This window comes from Chrysoperla carnea, chromosome 3 (genome assembly GCF_905475395.1).
Source record: "Chrysoperla carnea chromosome 3, inChrCarn1.1, whole genome shotgun sequence".
NCBI classification, from domain to species: domain Eukaryota; kingdom Metazoa; phylum Arthropoda; class Insecta; order Neuroptera; family Chrysopidae; genus Chrysoperla; species Chrysoperla carnea.
This window is the reverse complement of record NC_058339.1, coordinates 68,509,910-68,527,654: the sequence shown is the minus strand read 5'-3', so window position 1 is coordinate 68,527,654 and position 17,745 is coordinate 68,509,910. Positions and strand designations below refer to the sequence as shown.

Sequence of the window (17,745 nt, the reverse complement as noted above, 5' to 3'; positions counted from 1 at the left end):
CTAGAGTAGCCAGTCTTGGCCCAAGCTTGGGTTACCATTCGGCCAAGGCTGGGTTAGCAAGTCTTGGCAAAAACCTGGGTCATCATTGTAATGAGCCAAGGCTGGGTGTCTAGTTATGGCCCAAGCATGGACTTATATATAGGTGTCGAAGATGGGTTTACTAGTACTGACGAAGTCATTGCCCCGTTGTTCAACTGTGTGGGTTCCTGTATGGGTGATTTTCGTAATTTTTGTGTCAGAAACATGTATTATTTTCATTAGATATACAATTGAATTCAAAAATTTTTTACATTTTTTCTAAAAAGATATTGATGCCACCAGATTCCAGATCATGATTCTTGAGTAATAGGGCTCATAATTCACAGCTTCGATTGGCCATGCGGAGCTGTTTTGAATCTACTATATGTTGAATTCGCAGTAACAGGATTGTCATCTCTCCACATTTGATCGGGAGACTCCAGAAATTGTTTAGTTTCTCGCAACTCCCAATTTTAACATAAATCCTCCAGAGTTCTATGAATTAATAAATTTTTTAATTATTTGTAGATAAATTTTACAATTCTGAGCAGCTTTTATTACAAGTTGTTGGAAGAATATATAAAGAATTAATTTCACCACCTCCCGACTTTCTGGTTTATCTCCCGTCTTCTCGAATTTTAAGATGACAACTCTACAATAAAGTGTACGATCGCTTTTACGAAATTCTATATTAATCTACAATTATGTTATTACTTGCTACAACTGTTATTACTCTTACATCATGAAAATTATATGATTCAAATCCTAATAAAATTTTCAATTCAAACTAGAATTTGTAAAAAAAAAAAAATTGAAGCAGTAAATTATTGGGTGGAGAGTAAAAAACAACAAAAATTTCACTTATAAAATACATCATACTCGTATAACATATTCCAATTGTATTATCTTGCCGCAACATCTTATTATCTACTTTGGTTATTTTGTTATTTTTTTTCAAAGTTGGATAATAATAAATGTTTTGCGAAAGTGTGGGAGTTGTAATATTAAATGAAATTATAATAAAAATATCATATTAAAAGTACCTACTATTATTATTATTATTAACTGTCTGATCGAAAGTAGGTAGTTTCATTCTGAAAATTGATTTAAAAAATTTCATAGATATCTTTAGTAGTAATTTCTTTATAGTAATTAATGTCTGCAATGCTCAAGAATACTACAAGAAAGCGAATAACGGTACCTAAAATGTCAAAATGAAGCATGTGTCAACGAAACTGTTTAGACGATACGAGGTAATAAAGAAATTTGCAAACATACATAAATTTTTTTTATTTTAGTATTCGTTACTGAACTTGGGCCACCCCTTGTGGTGGCTTTTCATAAAAATTTGTCTTTTCTGCCCTTTTTAGTCTTATTTAAAGAGCTTCGTTCCCCCTCTTGCGATGTCCTTTCATGAAAATTTGTCTTATTCCCCCTTTGTCTTTGTAGTTTTCGTAAATGCTCATAGGGGCTTAACGGTTTTTGTCTTCCAACACCAGATTATGAGCCGAAACATTAGCACGCTTTTTTATGATCATAAGTTACATTTTTTTACAGAATTTCAACTCAATTCCTTCATTTTTCGGAAAGTTTTCAGAGAAAGTTAAAAATGTTATCGCGGTTAAGAGGTTACAGTAGTTTTCTTTAGACTTTGAGGCTTTGCTATGTTCAGGGTTCCATTTATTCACCTCAATCCGACCAATAGAAACAGAGATATTAAAGAAAACAGTTTTGTGCAAAGTACCACCAAATTAGCAACGAATAACATACACAATAAGAGTAATTACGATTAGTTAATTCATACTGATGATGACTACTTAGTAGTCGAAATACGTATTTATATACATAATACAAAAAACTGATCTAGGAAATTGGGGCAAAAATAAAAATATCCCTGAGTTCTCATTTACTATCTTTGATAATATTTACCTATATTAAAGAAAACGTCACCAAAAAAAATAATGTAGGCATAACTTATCCTTAAACCGCGTGCAAAAGGACGTGCGGAACGTTCCGGAACCGAAAAAATCCTTTTCTCTGAACGAAAGAGACCTATGATAAAAATTAGCTTCCTATATATGATTTAATAAACAATTTAACTACAGAAATTGTTGGTTTTGTCTCTAAAAGCAATCCACACTTTGATTTGTTATTTATATTATTATTATTATAAAATGCCTACAATAAGACGTTATAATGCAATTTATTTATATATAATGCAGAAAAAAAATTATTATTTCATTGTTTATTAAAATATTCATCATATATTTCATGACTCCAATCAACTTTCCATTTTTGTGTATATGCTGTGTACCCATATAAAATAATCATCCTACATGTTATATTATTATAGGTACTATAGTTTGAATGTAATAAATATTTTTATTATATAATTCATCTTTATAAAATAAGGCAGATCCCTTTAGGTAATGCTTTAAGGATTTGATTTTGGCTATAACATATACGACTACACTTTACTAAGCATTCTTTGGTCTATCTAGTATAGAGACCATATATCACAGAATAACATCAAATAGTCCTTTCAAAGTGGTCGTAAGTCGTAACGAATATAAGTGAGAAAATTCGACTAAAGGTTCTATTCCCTAACCATTTTAAGTCACGTCGAACATGATGAAGTAGTGTTGATCATTCTTAATACATCTTACATTTAGCTCTCACTAATTGTAATGGATATTCAGTTTGAAATAAACAGTGATATGCAATTGGTGAAAGTACTTTTAATATTTATATTTTTATTATATATATAATATTTATAAGTTCCATCGACGGTTCCATAGTGTAGCGGTTATCACGTCTGCTTTACACGCAGAAGGTCTCCAGTTCGATCCTGGATGGAACCATTATTTTTGATCTTTTATTGAACATAATAATCTCTTTTACTTATTTATTAAAGCTGAAAATAATTGAGAGTAGTCAATCTATAACTCATATCAAGGTTCCATAGTGTAGCGGTTATCACGTCTGCTTTACACGCAGAAGGTCTCCAGTTCGATCCTGGATGGAACCATTATTTTTGATCTTTTATTGAACATAATAATCTCTTTTACTTATTTATTAAAGCTGAAAATAATTGAGAGTAGTCAATCTATAACTCATATCAAGGTTCCATAGTGTAGCGGTTATCACGTCTGCTTTACACGCAGAAGGTCTCCAGTTCGATCCTGGATGGAACCATAATTTTTGTTCTTTTATTGAACCTAATACATATTTTAAAAATTTTTAAAGCAGAAAATAATTGGGAGTAGCCAATCTACAACTTATATCAAGGTTCCATAGTGTAGCGGTTATCACGTCTGCTTTACACGCAGAAGGTCTCCAGTTCGATCCTGGATGGAACCATTATTTTTGTACTTTTATTGAACTTTATACATATTTTAAAAATTTATTATAACAGAAAATAATTGAGAGTAGTCAATCTATAACTCATATCAAGGTTCCATAGTGTAGCGGTTATCACGTCTGCTTAACACGCAGAAGGTCTCCAGTTCGATCCTGGATGGAACCATTATTTTTGTACTTTTATTGAACTTAATACATACTTTAAAAATTTATTATAACAGAAATTAATTGAGAGTAGTCAATCTATAACTCATATCAAGGTTCCATAGTGTAGCGGTTATCACGTCTGCTTTACACGCAGAAGGTCTCCAGTTCGATCCTGGATAGAACCAGTGTTTTTGTACTTTTATTGAACTTTATACATATTTTAAAAATTTATTATAGCAGAAAATAAGTGAGAGTAGTCAATCTATGACTCATATCAAGGTTCCATAGTGTAGCGGTTATCACGTCTGCTTAACACGCAGAAGGTCTCCAGTTCGATCCTGGATGGAACCATTATTTTTGTACTTTTATTGAACTTAATACATACTTTAAAAATTTATTATAACAGAAAATAATTGAGAGTAGTCAATCTATAACTCATATCAAGTTTCCATAGTGTAGCGGTAATCACGTCTGCTTTACACGCAGAAGGTCTCCAGTTCGATCCTGGATAGAACCAGTGTTTTTGTACTTTTATTGAACTTTATACATATTTTAAAAATTTATTATAGCAGAAAATAAGTGAGAGTAGTCAATCTATGACTCATATCAAGGTTCCATAGTGTAGCGGTTATCACGTCTGCTTAACACGCAGAAGGTCTCCACTTCGATCCTGGATGGAACCATTATTTTTGTACTTTTATTGAACTTAACACATATTTTAAAAATTTAATATAGCAGAAAATAATTGAGAGTAGTCAATCTATAACTCATATCAAGGTTCCATAGTGTAGCGGTTATCACGTCTGCTTTACACGCAGAAGGTCTCCAGTTCGATCCTGGATGGAACCATTATTTTTGTACTTTTATTGAACTTAACACATATTTTAAAAATTTATTATAGCAGAAAATAATTGAGAGTAGTCAATCTATAACTCATATCAAGGTTCCATAGTGTAGCGGTTATCACGTCTGCTTTACACGCAGAAGGTCTCCAGTTCGATCCTGGATGGAACCATTATTTTTGTTCTTTCATTGAAATAAAACTAATTTATTAAAGCGATCTTCTGCTTATATCAAGATTCCATACTGTAGTGTTGTAAAATCAAAATTTTGCACGAGGAATCCAGCATTTTAAAATAATGAAATAATCTTCTAATATTTGTAAAATCTCATGTTCTTTAAAAGTTCCTTAACAGCATGAACCATCGTATTATTACAAATCTAAATAAAATATAGTTATGTTTGAATTAAGCATCAATTCATTCATGTGGTACCTACCGTCCGCTTCCATGGCATGAGTACAAATGAGGAATTGTACAATTTTATTATTTCTATATATTTGCAGGATATCCGGTTTATTAAAAAATAACTCTCACTTTCAATATAGATATTATAATAATAATAATTTATTTGAATATATTATTTATAAAGGTATTTATTGTTCATATTATAAATAAATAATATATATTGTTTAATAAGAAATATAAGGATGACTCATTACATAAAATATTGTAAAGGGCTACGTAAAAAAGTCTGGAAACACCCTATTAGAAAAATTTGTAATGATGGGCATGCTTTTATTATTAAAAATTTAAGTAAAAACATTTTGAATAAAACGGATCAAGAACGTACTAATTGTATCGTGCTGTGTGCCTGAAATTTTACTATGTATATGTATCGCGTGAGCTGATAGTTTTGTTTATGTCAGGGATCTAAGTGTTTGATTAAAAATTTACTTCAAAACAAAAAAAAATTTTCTGGTTCCATCCAGGATGGAACTGGAGACCTTCTGCGTGTGAAGCAGACATGATAACCGCTACACTATGGAACCTTAGTAAAGTGGTTAAATGATTGCTTTCAATTGTTTTCTGCTTTAAAAAATAAGTAAATGGGATTATTAGGTTCAAAAAAATGAGCAAAACTAATGGTTCCACCCAGGATCGAACTGGAGACCTTCTGCGTGTTAAGCAGACGTGATAACCGCTACACTATGGAACCTTGATACAAGTAGTAAATGACCTACTCCCAATAATTTTGTGGTTTAATAAATTATAAAAAGTGATTAGTTAGTTCAATACAAGAACAAAAATAATGGTTCCATCCAGGATCGAACTGGAGACCTTCTGCGTGTAAAGCAGACGTGATAACCGCTACACTATGGAACCTTGATACAAGTAGTAAATGACCTACTCCCAATAATTTTGTGGTTTAATAAATTATAAAAAGTGATTAGTAAGTTCAATACAAGAACAAAAATAATGGTTCCATCCAGGATCGAACTGGAGACCTTCTGCGTGTAAAGCAGACGTGATAACCGCTACACTATGGAACCTTGATACAAGTAGTAAATGACCTACTCCCAATAATTTTGTGGTTTAATAAATTATAAAAAGTGATTAGTAAGTTCAATACTAGAACAAAAATAATGGTTCCATCCAGGATCGAACTGGAGACCTTCTGCGTGTAAAGCAGACGTGATAACCGCTACACTATGGAACCTTGATACAAGTAGTAAATTACCTACTCCCAATAATTTTGTGGTTTAATAAATTATAAAAAGTGATTTGTTAGTTCAATACAAGAACAAAAATAATGGTTCCATCCAGGATCGAACTGGAGACCTTCTGCGTGTAAAGCAGACGTGATAACCGCTACACTATGGAACCTTGATACAAGTAGTAAATTACCTACTCCCAATAATTTTGTGGTTTAATAAATTATAAAAAGTAATTAGTTATTTCAATACAAGACAAAAATAATGGTTCCATCCAGGATCGAACTGGAGACCTTCTGCGTGTTAAGCAGATGTGATAACCGCTACACTATGGAACCCTGATTATCTTTTCTCAGTTATCTATCTGCATTTTTTACTAAATTGCTATTGAGTCTCATGTAAAAGCTCTCTGAAGCAGACTCTGAAAAATGATGACTTTTTCTTGAGATATTCAGATGTTCTATTTTTGTGTCAGTTTATCCAACCCTACCGTACATGCGATATTTATTTTTATCTATACTTGTAGTATAAGTATACAAATTATAAAATAATAATTGTTATTGATTCATTCATAAATTAAAATGTATGCATATTTTTCATTGATTCATTTATGCATTATTATTATTATTATTTTTATTATTATGAATTAAAGTATAATTTAATTAATGTGTACCGTTTGTCTACAATGCAAGTGAAGTTTCAACAGGGAAGGTCTTTTTGTTTTAATATAAGCTCATTTAGGAAACAAACAACAGAGAAAAATTATCTTTCGAATAACTATAAAAACAATGTATAACAGGTAATTAGCATGGGGTTCTTATGGCAAACATAGTATATAATAATTTTTGCATAATAATATTATGTTAATAAATGCGAAAAAAAAAAAACAATCGGTATTACCAATTCCATATTAAAATCTAAAGATGAAAGTTCTTTGGAGTTTTTAGACCAGAAGGATAGTTAACGATTAAGGATCGAGTTTCACTTTTATTGTATATTAAAGTTTTTTCACCTGTAGCTAACAGCTGAAGTGATTCTAATTTGACAATTCGGAAAAAATATTCAAATCATAATTCTTGAATTATTTTGAACAAATTTTTTCCGTATTTCGAGAATGTTTCACAAGACTACTTGAAAATTCTCAACTCCCTACATTTTGAAGTTTTCAAACAAATTTTTGAAAATGGACAAAAAACCAATTCGTAAACAGATTATTTAAAAGAAATGTTTAAAACAAAAGTTGTTTATTTTTTTACATTTAAACTTTTGTCCTATCTCTTAAGGTTTACAAAATGAATCCTATGGAAGACCCAATTGACCTATATACTCATTTACAAATTGAAACTCAGTTTTTACGTCCTGAGCACGCTTTAAAAACTTTAGCTTAATATCTCTTTTCATTTTTGAGTTATCGTGTCGAAGGACGGGCGGACAGGCGGACGGACAACCGGAAATGGACTAACTAGGTGATTTTATGAACACCTATACCAAAATTTCGTTCGTATCATCAATATTTCTAAGCATTACAACTAAAATTAGTATACCTTGATAATATATTTCATATAAACAGGGTATAAAAAGCATGAATTGTAAAAATTGTAAAAAGCTAACTTTCTTCAATCTTGCTTAGTTCTATGGAACTACTTCGGAATCTTACTAGGCCTACTAATAAATTTTGTATTGATTAAATTATAAACAATAATTAAAGAAAAGAGTATACTGACCTTATAATTTTGAATTGCACCAATGTAATTAGTTATTATAATTCAAACAAGGCATTACTGACTCAAATTCATTATAGATGTAAAGATGGTATAATAATATTATTGACTGCATTATTTTTATATTCGTAAAACGGATATCCGATTTAATAAAACAAAAATAAAATAAAAAAGTGTGCACACACTACACATAGATTTTTAAACATATTATTTTTTTATTGAAGGTCACTAAGTTGTAATATTATTAAATAGAAAAAAAAAGACTATAAAATGCAATAAGTATTGAATTATACATATAATTGAGTTACATAATAGTCATAAAAGTAGTATACTGTGTAACAAGTATGCCAAATTATAAATTTAGTACGAACATTGAGTTTAGCTCCGTAGCAATTCTGGGTGCAAAATTTTTTTTATCTACCGGTTCGGTTGGAATGAGATTATTTGAATTATGACAGCAGAATTGGAATGTGTCAGACTCATAACAGAGATGTGTCCAATTATGAAGCTCCAAGCTTTGTACTTTTAAGTCGAATGGCAATCACGTTTCAACTGAGAACCTGAATAGAGAACTTGCATTAGTTTTTTTTTTTTTGCCACATATTCATATATAGATGATTTAATAATTCATCAAAAGTATATTTAAGTAACTTTTTTTGAAATAATTAGTTCCATTTTTTTTACTAAATATAATTTTATTAATAAAAAATTGTTATATTTTTGAATAAAAAAAACTACTGTTTACACCCGTTTAGGCGTTGAGCCTAAACACTCGTATTTACACCCGTTGAGGCAGTGAGCCAATCGGAATCGCGATAAATTCACATTTTTGAGCTTGTTTCTATGGAAAATTACAATATAATATAATGTAAGTAAGTTTAGAAACAAACCATTTATCATTCGCCATGTCTTTGTGTTGACGTCACTTTAGTTTATTGTTTAGAAAAACCATTTTAAATTGTAAAATTACATAAAAAAACAATAAAAAATTTTTAGTAAACTTTCGCAATAAATAAAATTAAAAAAAATGCAAGTTCTTTATTGGACATGCTATTAATTTTTAAGAATGCTGGATAAGTTCCCTCATTCTTCATGATTCCGTACAATAGTTAACTATTTGTAGCACCAAAAACTGTGCAAAAAGAGAGTACTTATTCAAAGAGAGTAAAGAAACAGTTTATAATAAGTCTATTTAAATTTTATGTTCGTACTTACCAAAAGCTTGGATTAAAATATTATTATTATAATACTCTTTAAAGGTAATTGTTAAATCGAAACTTTGAACTAAACAGTGATTTTAATTATATTACTGTTTTCTTTTTTTTTCTTCAATATTACCCACCGGGCACCAAATGTTCTAAAATCTATAGACTTATCTCATTTGAATCAGCTAATGGTTTTATTCCTTATCAAAATAAAAAAATCTTAACTTCGTTTTAAGTTTTATTATGAACAAAAACTTTTCTTTTTGAAAAAATTCATAAGACGTTTGTTTTTCTTTGGAAAAATGTAAAATAAAGACAAATCAATCTATTTCAAGTTTTAATAAGAAAAACGAATTGGATTAAAAATAATTAAATTAAAGAATTGGAAAAGGGTGTTATTGGATTTAAATGCTTTAAGACCTGCTGAGATAAAACTGCTAAAAAATTTTAGTGCATTTTTTTATAAAAATCATTTATTAAGGCAATTTGGGTTCAAAAATTACGAAAATCGCTTTTGTCTGAACATATTGTTTGTCTTTTTCTAGATATACCTATCGTGGTCACTTCATTAGAACTTCAACAAGAATGAATGATATATAGAGATATATCATTTACATTTCTGAAAAACCAATTTAGAATGGCGCATCAATTACCTTTGTTCTGCCGCCAACAAAATAAATTTTAATGCCTCTAAGTAAACAAAATTAAAACGTGAGATTTTATAATTGTTATTATCTAAGAAAATTAAATTTTTTTTTTAATATGCCATAATTGTCTCCACATACATCCAACACAATAACAAGGTTACAAAAATAAAAATGATATTAAAAATATTAAAATAATAATAAAGTTTTTAATTATAAAAATAATAATAAAATTATTTTGTTAAGAGACGATTGTTTAGATTTCATGTGTTCTTTTTACCTCAGTGTAGTACACTAAGTGTGATGTGAACAGTATTATAAGTTTTATAGTCTCTATTTAGGATTATCACCTCCCTATATTTGATCAGGAGACTCAAAAATCATGTAGTTTTTCCCCACTTCCGATATACAAATAAATCTTCTCGAGCTCAGTAAATAAAGAGCTTTTTTTTATTATTATTTGTTTCATTTTCAGGTAAATTTGACTCGTTTTATGCACCTGCTATTTAAAATTATTTCGATACCAAAATAAAAAAACTTTTAACAAAACTTCCAAAGGAAAACTATTCCAAAACAAATTAATATGCGCTAAAAAGTAAAAAATAACGATAATGTAGTTACAATTATTGTTATTTTTGAAGTCGGTGTCAGCCCAGGAAACAATTCTGACAGAACAGTTTGTTACATTAACTTGGTTGACACCGACTCCAAAAATAACAGTAATTGTAACTATATTATATAAACATTTTTAAAAGCACTTATTGACTAAAAACCCATCGTTTATTACTTCTTCACATACCACCATGTAAAAAAAGATGTTTTTAATAATTAATTTCTCGTAAACACGGCGTATTAAATACTCGTTAATTGATATACGAAATTTCAGTTTTTTGGTAAGACTTTCGTTTTGGAATCGAACCTTAAATTTTTAATTATGAAAAAATTAGGGGTAGGTAGGTATACAAAACATCAAAATTATCGTGCAGCATTATGATTCAGTGATAATAAATGAAATAATTTTTCTAGGTTAGATTAGGTAAGGTTAGGTTAGAGTGGCTCTCCTGGGGTGGGCTACACTTAGACCATAGGGTCCGTTGTGTACCGAAAAATGGTTTGCCCATCCCCGGTAAGTACTTCATGAACCATTTGGAGATGTTTAAGAACAGCAGGAAAGCTTTGACTTTAGGTCGGTGAGGTCGTCAAAGAGAGACTGGCTCAAGTAAGTCCATCTCCTCATGACAAGAGCTGGGCAGTGACAAGAATATGAGACATTGTCTCCTCCTCCTCACCTCAGTGACAGCTCCTTCAGTAGTCGTGATAACCTGCCAGGCCCAGGCGTTCAATATGCCTGCCACCCAACCAGTGACCTGTAATAGCCGCAACAACTTTGCGAACAGAGGCCCTTGGAAGTGATATAAGATCTTCGGAACGCCTACGATTGTACTCAAACCATATCTGTCTTGTAGTACCACAAACAAATACTTCCTCCCTCCATCTAAGATTGGCCCTTTTTAATATATCCTCTTTGAGGAGCAACTTGCAGTTCGCAAATGGAACTCCCGGATATTTATGGATGCTTGTGTCCGGCAGCATTGTGCCATTTCTGGCAAGCTCGTCGATTTCGCAATTTTAGGGAATGTCCCTGTGTTTCGGTACCCATACCAGATTTACATTCATTTAATAACTTTACTATCTAACAACTGATTTATCTCACAAACTTAGAGTTGACCTACCTACATCTACTATACACTCAATGTAAATAATGTACAAACTCTTGGGTACAAAAAGAACATATTCTTTATTATATTATTGTTGTAAAGATGTGAACTAAAGCTAAACAAATAAACAAATAGTTAAATTTTTAGTTCGTTTTTAATAATAGTTATTATAATTATTATATAAATAATATTTTTTTTACTAAATTTATAATTATTATGCAACTTAAAACAATAATGCGGAACAATAATAAATAAATATATAATAAAGAATATATTTTAATATATGGATTAATGTTTCTTTTTTATGTACAGTTTGGTCTTCTTGTACTTTTATTATGGTTTGTACACATGTGCAGTCACTTCCTATGGTCGCCATTTTTAGTCGAATATTAGAAATGTATATTTGTGGAATTCCCTTGCTAGAACTATCAACAGTTTCCCTTTATAACATATAAATGTTAAATAGTTTCGTTTAATATTCATAGGTGGCACTGACTGTATTGGATCATAGCTCAGATAAGAATTCCGTTTAGTATTCATAGATGTCCTTATATATAAATATAAAAATTAAGAGAACTAAATTCCGTGATTTTGCCTGCGTAGACTGATTACTTTAGTATATTAACAACAGGCAATTTTTTCTCCAAGCTTTCATCAAAATCCCTAAAATAATATACGATTAAAAACACAAAGAAGTTAAGGTCACTCAATATTTAGCACTTTTACGCAAAATTAAAAATTATATAATATAAATAATTTAATATATTTCCTTCAACATAAAAATAATCATTATTTATCGTGCATTATTATATTATTCTTGTATTTTTTATTATTTTGTAATTAACAGTATACTTTGTAAGTTAAATACATATTATAAGCAAAATACAGCAAAGACATTGTAAGGTTTGATTTTTTGATTGAAGATTATTGATCAATTTACGGATGATATTTTTATAAAAATCATAAAGGAATTCTTCAATTCCTTTAGTTAAAAATTATCAGATTCTTTTTTTTAAAAAGGAGTTAAGGTAGTACGATCGTCAAGATAAGTTTAACATTGTGGTTGAAAATAGTTGTACCTTATTTTTGTAGTCATTTCTTTATTTAAATAATCTGACAACCCTCTCTAAAATTTTCAGAATTGATTTAGACTTAGTTCAACTTCATGTAAAAGAATTAAGCTTTTTATTTAAAATTGCCCTATCGCTCGTACTTCCTTAATTGCTAAAACTTTCCATCATAATTATTTAAATTTTTGAAATCAGTTTCTAATTTCTTTGTTTGTAGATAATTTATAGTTGGTTCTAAATTCCTGAATAAATATCTGAAATAAATATTTATAATTACAATTATATCAATTATATCTACCGAACCCATAGGAATTTAGAACCCCAAAATTCTCTAACAAGGTGACACCACGATTTCACGCATACCATCGAATATAAGGTATTTATACAAATTTTTGTTAAAAAAAAGTTACGATACACATTATAAATAATATTTCATAAAAAAAAACCTAATGACCAGAGACTTTAATACCCCCCTAAACAAAAATTATGGATATGTGAACCTACAATACGCCTACTGTAGTAAAATACACACTTTTTTCTCTAATAATTAAATATCGTTATAACTCACTAGAGCTTGAAATAAATATTATAGGACATAGAGTAAAAGTAACGAATGTGTTTCAAAACAGTCTGATCATAATAGATCTAGAGATTTTATGATTTGTTGGATAAAAATATGAGAATCTCTATTGTCTTAAGAACTGTTTAACAAAAACTTTATTGTTACTGCCCCATGCTAACACCAATATTAATTCTAATATTTTCGGTGACAAACTCGGGAAGTTTTTCAGAATGATGATTCATATGAGTTCAGTTGCGTCGGAATTTTAATATCCATAGCCCCGATCCTTTCTCCAAAGTGAAAGACTTTTTTTATATTGCTGCTTTGTAAAACATGGATAGATAAGTGACGATGGGCCAGACTTCCTTTTTACAATCAAATTTCGTCTGCACTACTTCAATCAGATAGAGATATGCGCCCCCAAAGTTATTCCAAAATCCTGTAGGTATGTTTCTCGCAGAAAGTCCTCTGCTGATTGATTTTAAATTTTGATGATTATATTTCTACACTGATTGGGTCTGCGAGATCGAGCTTTGGTGATAAACAGCATATATATGAGACGATGTCACAGACAGACAAACACACACAAACACACGCAAAGCGGTCAAACTTATAACACCCCTCTTTTTGGTTCGGGGGTTAAAAATGATTTAAAAATCAGAATTTTTAACCCCCGAACCAAAAAAGGGGTGTTATAAATCTTACCGCTAATGTGTGTTTGTCTGCCCGCCTGTCTGTTTATTTGTCTGTCTGTCTATCTGTGGAATCGTAGCGTCTAAATGTATGATCCAATTTTAATTTTTTTTTGTTTCGTTTTAAAGATAACTTAATGGAAAGTGTTCATAACTATGTTTCAAGTACGAGTTTTGGATTCCGTACCCCAAACAACTAAAAAATAGGCGATGATCCTCAAAAACAGTACAGTTTGGAGAAGGCTCATAGGAAAAAGATAATTTAATGGAGAGGATTCTTAGATATGTTTCAAGTTCGAGTTCAGGGTTCCGTACACGAACAAATTTGTGAGAGTTTTTTCAAATTATGTTAATTTCAATTATTCCCAACTTTTTTCTAGGATACAGATACCAAATGTACTTAATTTAAATAAGAAAAGAAATACCCAAAATCCAGTCGCCTTAAAATCAATTTTTACATAATGTTGCTAGAGCTTTTAGACCAGAAGTTACTACTTCTACCATCCACTATCATTTTGCTAGAGTGTTTTCAATCAAACAATTTGACCATATTCCAAGACCAGATATAGCCCCTATTCATTAAATAAAGATTAGATGATTATTGTCATTTTTGGTGAACTGAACAGAGAACCGACACCATAATACCCTAGAATATGGTATACATACGTTTGTCGGAAATCAAACAAAAAAAGCTTTTTATATAAAAATGGTTTTTTATATAATATTAACATAGAGGATTTCTTTTTTTTAATAAAAATATAAATCATAAAGTCACACATACAAGCATTCACTAGAGTTCCAAAATGGTTACCATTTATAAAAAAAAAAACTACATTATTTGGAGACAGGTGAGATCACTAACAAATTATGTTTAATAATATGATAATGTATTATATATACAGTGTTCGCTGTTATTTTGGTTTATGTGTGTTACATATTGTCTAGTAATTTGGTGTTCTTTTTGGATGTCCGCGAAAGCCAGCAGTCCTCATTTACAATCATCTAAAGTATATTAAGTAACTTTTATTAAAATTAATATATTTTCGAATATAAAAAACCGATAGTGATGTATTTACACCCGTTGAGGTAGTGAGCCGGTCGGAATCAAACTAAATTTACATTTTTCAGCTTGTTTCTATGGAAAATTACGTTATAATATAGTGAAAGCATGTTTAGAAACAAACCATTTATCATTCTACATGTTATTTTATTATTTCTCCATTGCTTAAAAGGTTTTTTGACTTTTGAATTTATAGTTTAGGCGTTTGAATTTAGAATTTTTAGTTTTGTTTTAGTATTGTTTAGTAAACTTTCGAAAAAAATTAAGTTAAAACTATGCAACTTCTTTATCGAAAAATTACAAGAAATTTAGTATTGTTACAAGTCTGGTATCGTGGACAACAGTGAAGGTCTCTTCTAGAAAGAATAAAATAAAGACCGAAATCTAAGGTAACTGTGGATATCAAAAATAGAACAAGGTTAGTACGGCAACCCTTATATGTAAAAATTTTATTATGGCTTGTGCTGTGAAATAAAAAGTCAGTCGATATGGGGAGTTCTATATGATTATATATTTTTATTTTTATACCCTGTAAAAACGATATATATATATATCAAAGTATACTAATTTTAGTCTCAAAAACGAAAAAATATATCAAGCTGAAATTTTTATAACGTGCCCAAGACATAAAAAGTGAATTTAAGATCGTAAATGAGCAATATAGGTCAATTGGGTCTGGGGTTAAATGCAAAAAATGTTTTTATAAAAAAAGAAACGCAAATTAGGACAATACTTTGGTGTCAATTTGATATTACTGGTCTTGAGAAGATTCTCGAAAAGCGAAAAATATTTTAAGAAAATTCTTTCGAAAATTTTCGAAATTTTATTTAAATTTGTTAGAAAATACATAGTATTAAATCAATTTAAACAATATTAACAAATCATAGACTTATATGTGTTCATCCATAAAATTATATTAATAAAACGTAGTGTGTCATGACCATGAACATTTTGGAAACTCATACCCGCTGCGAATAACTTTTCAAACTAAACAGTTTAAGTACCACTGTTTTTTTATGATAATAAATTATCTATTCATAATATCTATCGTTAAATGAAATATTAATGTATAAAGTGCCCATATGTATATACAAAAATTAAATTACCAGTTACATATACTTACAACTTACATGGATATGGGGCTACAAGTTGTATAATACACTGGCTTCACTTGGCTACAAGTGAATATAATATTTTTATTATGATATGAATTTAATTATAATTTACGTTAATTTTTTTTATATGAAATAACAAAATTGATTAAACGTAACCTATGTAAAGTTAACCCTTTATTGTCTAGTCTAGTACTTACATTTATGCATCGTTTTAACTTACACCTGTTCAATATAATTACAGATGTATCATGAAGAGGAATTTAAAAAATTCACTTTTTTATAAAACACATTGCAGCTTACTTTATAAATGAAACTGTAAATAGTGTAAAAGTTTTGTAAAACAAGAAGAAATTTATTTGAATATTGTTTCCAACAAAAGTTTCTGTTTAAAGAATTTAAATCTCTGTGTACAGGGTGTCCAATTTGATTATTGTTATCAACAGAAGCTTCTGTTTAAAGAATAACACTTTGTACTTTCACCTTGGTTGCTGGTTAAATGTTAGTATTTTGATGAAATTATTATATCCATATATAAATTCCGTGCATACTCTTTACATTAGTATCTCCATTTTCCCTATAATTGTATATTTTGTATGAATCACATAGACTTAAAAAAAAAAATTCGCAAGTAGATACTTTCGACCACGTTAGCGGGTCGAAAGTAACTGGACAAAGGAGTTTGAAATAAAATATGCTACGATATAATAAATCCGCAAATAACTTATTAGAAAATTTTATATGAACAAGAAAAATAAACATTTGCGTTCAAAAATCATATATATTTTATGAAAAGATATCTACATTGTTAACTCCTCGAGAGAAATTTTCTTAGTTTAAGTAATGAGATCTCTTAATATATGATAATCATATATTGTAATAAGATTATTCAATATCAGTCTTAAGTAACATTTTACTTGTGTATTTGTGTACCCACTTGTGTAAGTAACATGTTACTTGTGTACCCACAGAGCTGTTACTTTTGTACTCTACCACATTTTTGACAAAACAACAAAGATAACCTTAAAACGGATGGTAGGCAAAAACGAATTAAGATACTGTACAATCAATGTAATCAAGAAACAATATGCAAACACTTACATTAAAATCAGGCTATTAATACGACGTAAATTTTCTTATGGGTGTACTCTGAAAAATTCGCAAAAAATCATAAAAAATTCAGTCTTCCAGGATTTGATGAAATTGGATAACTATGACCTAAAAACTAGATTCATTTAACCATTGGGTGGGTAATTTTGGAGCTATCACCTAAAATCCTGTACGAAAAGCTATTATTTCGAATGGAATATCGAGAGATCTTGAAAAAATCAATCTAATCGTAAATGAGCTCGGCTTTTTGTAAGAGATAATTGCCCAGATTACCGCTCTCGGAATCCACGTTTGGTTGTATATACATTTTGAGTATAAAAGTTTTTTTGCTATGTGTAGAATTAATTTGCACATTATTTCATTTTGATAACAACAAGAGATTCAGTTCAGGGAAGGGGTTAATATTTTATAAATTATAGTTTTAGGTCTGCAGAAGGTATGTGTATCATGTTATGGAAATATAAACCCAAAAATATACCAAGCATTTCAATTTCATTTCATTTAATCATGGGTGTTGAAAACTTAGTTTGGATAACAACTTCTGTATACTTACTTATATGTTAAAGATAATCATATACATGTTAGTCCATTTACGGGTGAATAATTCAAAAAAATTTTTCTCTTTACCCAAAATTATTTAAAGGATTAGATAAAACACGTTGAAATAACACAAAAGCACAAATTAAATTTAAAAAAAAAAAATTAAAACATACAAATTTTAAATTAAAACATTTAAATTTTTGCAGTCAATTTTTGCTAAATTTATGCAGTTCGATGAGATGGAAGTAAGATTTGCAGTTTCACCGTGTAATAAGAAACTACTACCATTTTT

The 17,745-nt window shown here is 29.5% G+C and overlaps 1 protein-coding gene and 17 non-coding genes across 18 annotated transcripts in view; 11 read left to right on the top strand and 7 right to left on the bottom strand.

Moving 5' to 3' along the window:
• Positions 1–17,745, top strand: part of LOC123294767 (protein rhomboid) — a 253,857-nt gene that overhangs the window by 161,014 nt on the left and 75,098 nt on the right. The gene's annotated exons all lie outside the window — the stretch shown is intronic.
• On the top strand, positions 2,807–2,879 carry Trnav-uac. The gene has a single exon. It is a non-coding gene; the product is annotated as a tRNA-Val (tRNA).
• Trnav-uac lies at positions 2,974–3,046 on the top strand. The gene has a single exon. It is a non-coding gene; the product is annotated as a tRNA-Val (tRNA).
• Positions 3,141–3,213, top strand: Trnav-uac. The gene has a single exon. It is a non-coding gene; the product is annotated as a tRNA-Val (tRNA).
• Positions 3,306–3,378, top strand: Trnav-uac. Its single transcript has one exon. It is a non-coding gene; the product is annotated as a tRNA-Val (tRNA).
• On the top strand, positions 3,472–3,544 carry Trnav-aac. Its single transcript has one exon. It is a non-coding gene; the product is annotated as a tRNA-Val (tRNA).
• Trnav-uac lies at positions 3,638–3,710 on the top strand. Its single transcript has one exon. It is a non-coding gene; the product is annotated as a tRNA-Val (tRNA).
• On the top strand, positions 3,804–3,876 carry Trnav-aac. Its single transcript has one exon. It is a non-coding gene; the product is annotated as a tRNA-Val (tRNA).
• Positions 4,136–4,208, top strand: Trnav-aac. Its single transcript has one exon. It is a non-coding gene; the product is annotated as a tRNA-Val (tRNA).
• Trnav-uac lies at positions 4,302–4,374 on the top strand. The gene has a single exon. It is a non-coding gene; the product is annotated as a tRNA-Val (tRNA).
• On the top strand, positions 4,468–4,540 carry Trnav-uac. The gene has a single exon. It is a non-coding gene; the product is annotated as a tRNA-Val (tRNA).
• Trnav-cac lies at positions 5,284–5,356 on the bottom strand. The gene has a single exon. It is a non-coding gene; the product is annotated as a tRNA-Val (tRNA).
• Trnav-aac lies at positions 5,451–5,523 on the bottom strand. The gene has a single exon. It is a non-coding gene; the product is annotated as a tRNA-Val (tRNA).
• On the bottom strand, positions 5,618–5,690 carry Trnav-uac. Its single transcript has one exon. It is a non-coding gene; the product is annotated as a tRNA-Val (tRNA).
• On the bottom strand, positions 5,785–5,857 carry Trnav-uac. The gene has a single exon. It is a non-coding gene; the product is annotated as a tRNA-Val (tRNA).
• On the bottom strand, positions 5,952–6,024 carry Trnav-uac. The gene has a single exon. It is a non-coding gene; the product is annotated as a tRNA-Val (tRNA).
• On the bottom strand, positions 6,119–6,191 carry Trnav-uac. Its single transcript has one exon. It is a non-coding gene; the product is annotated as a tRNA-Val (tRNA).
• Positions 6,285–6,357, bottom strand: Trnav-aac. Its single transcript has one exon. It is a non-coding gene; the product is annotated as a tRNA-Val (tRNA).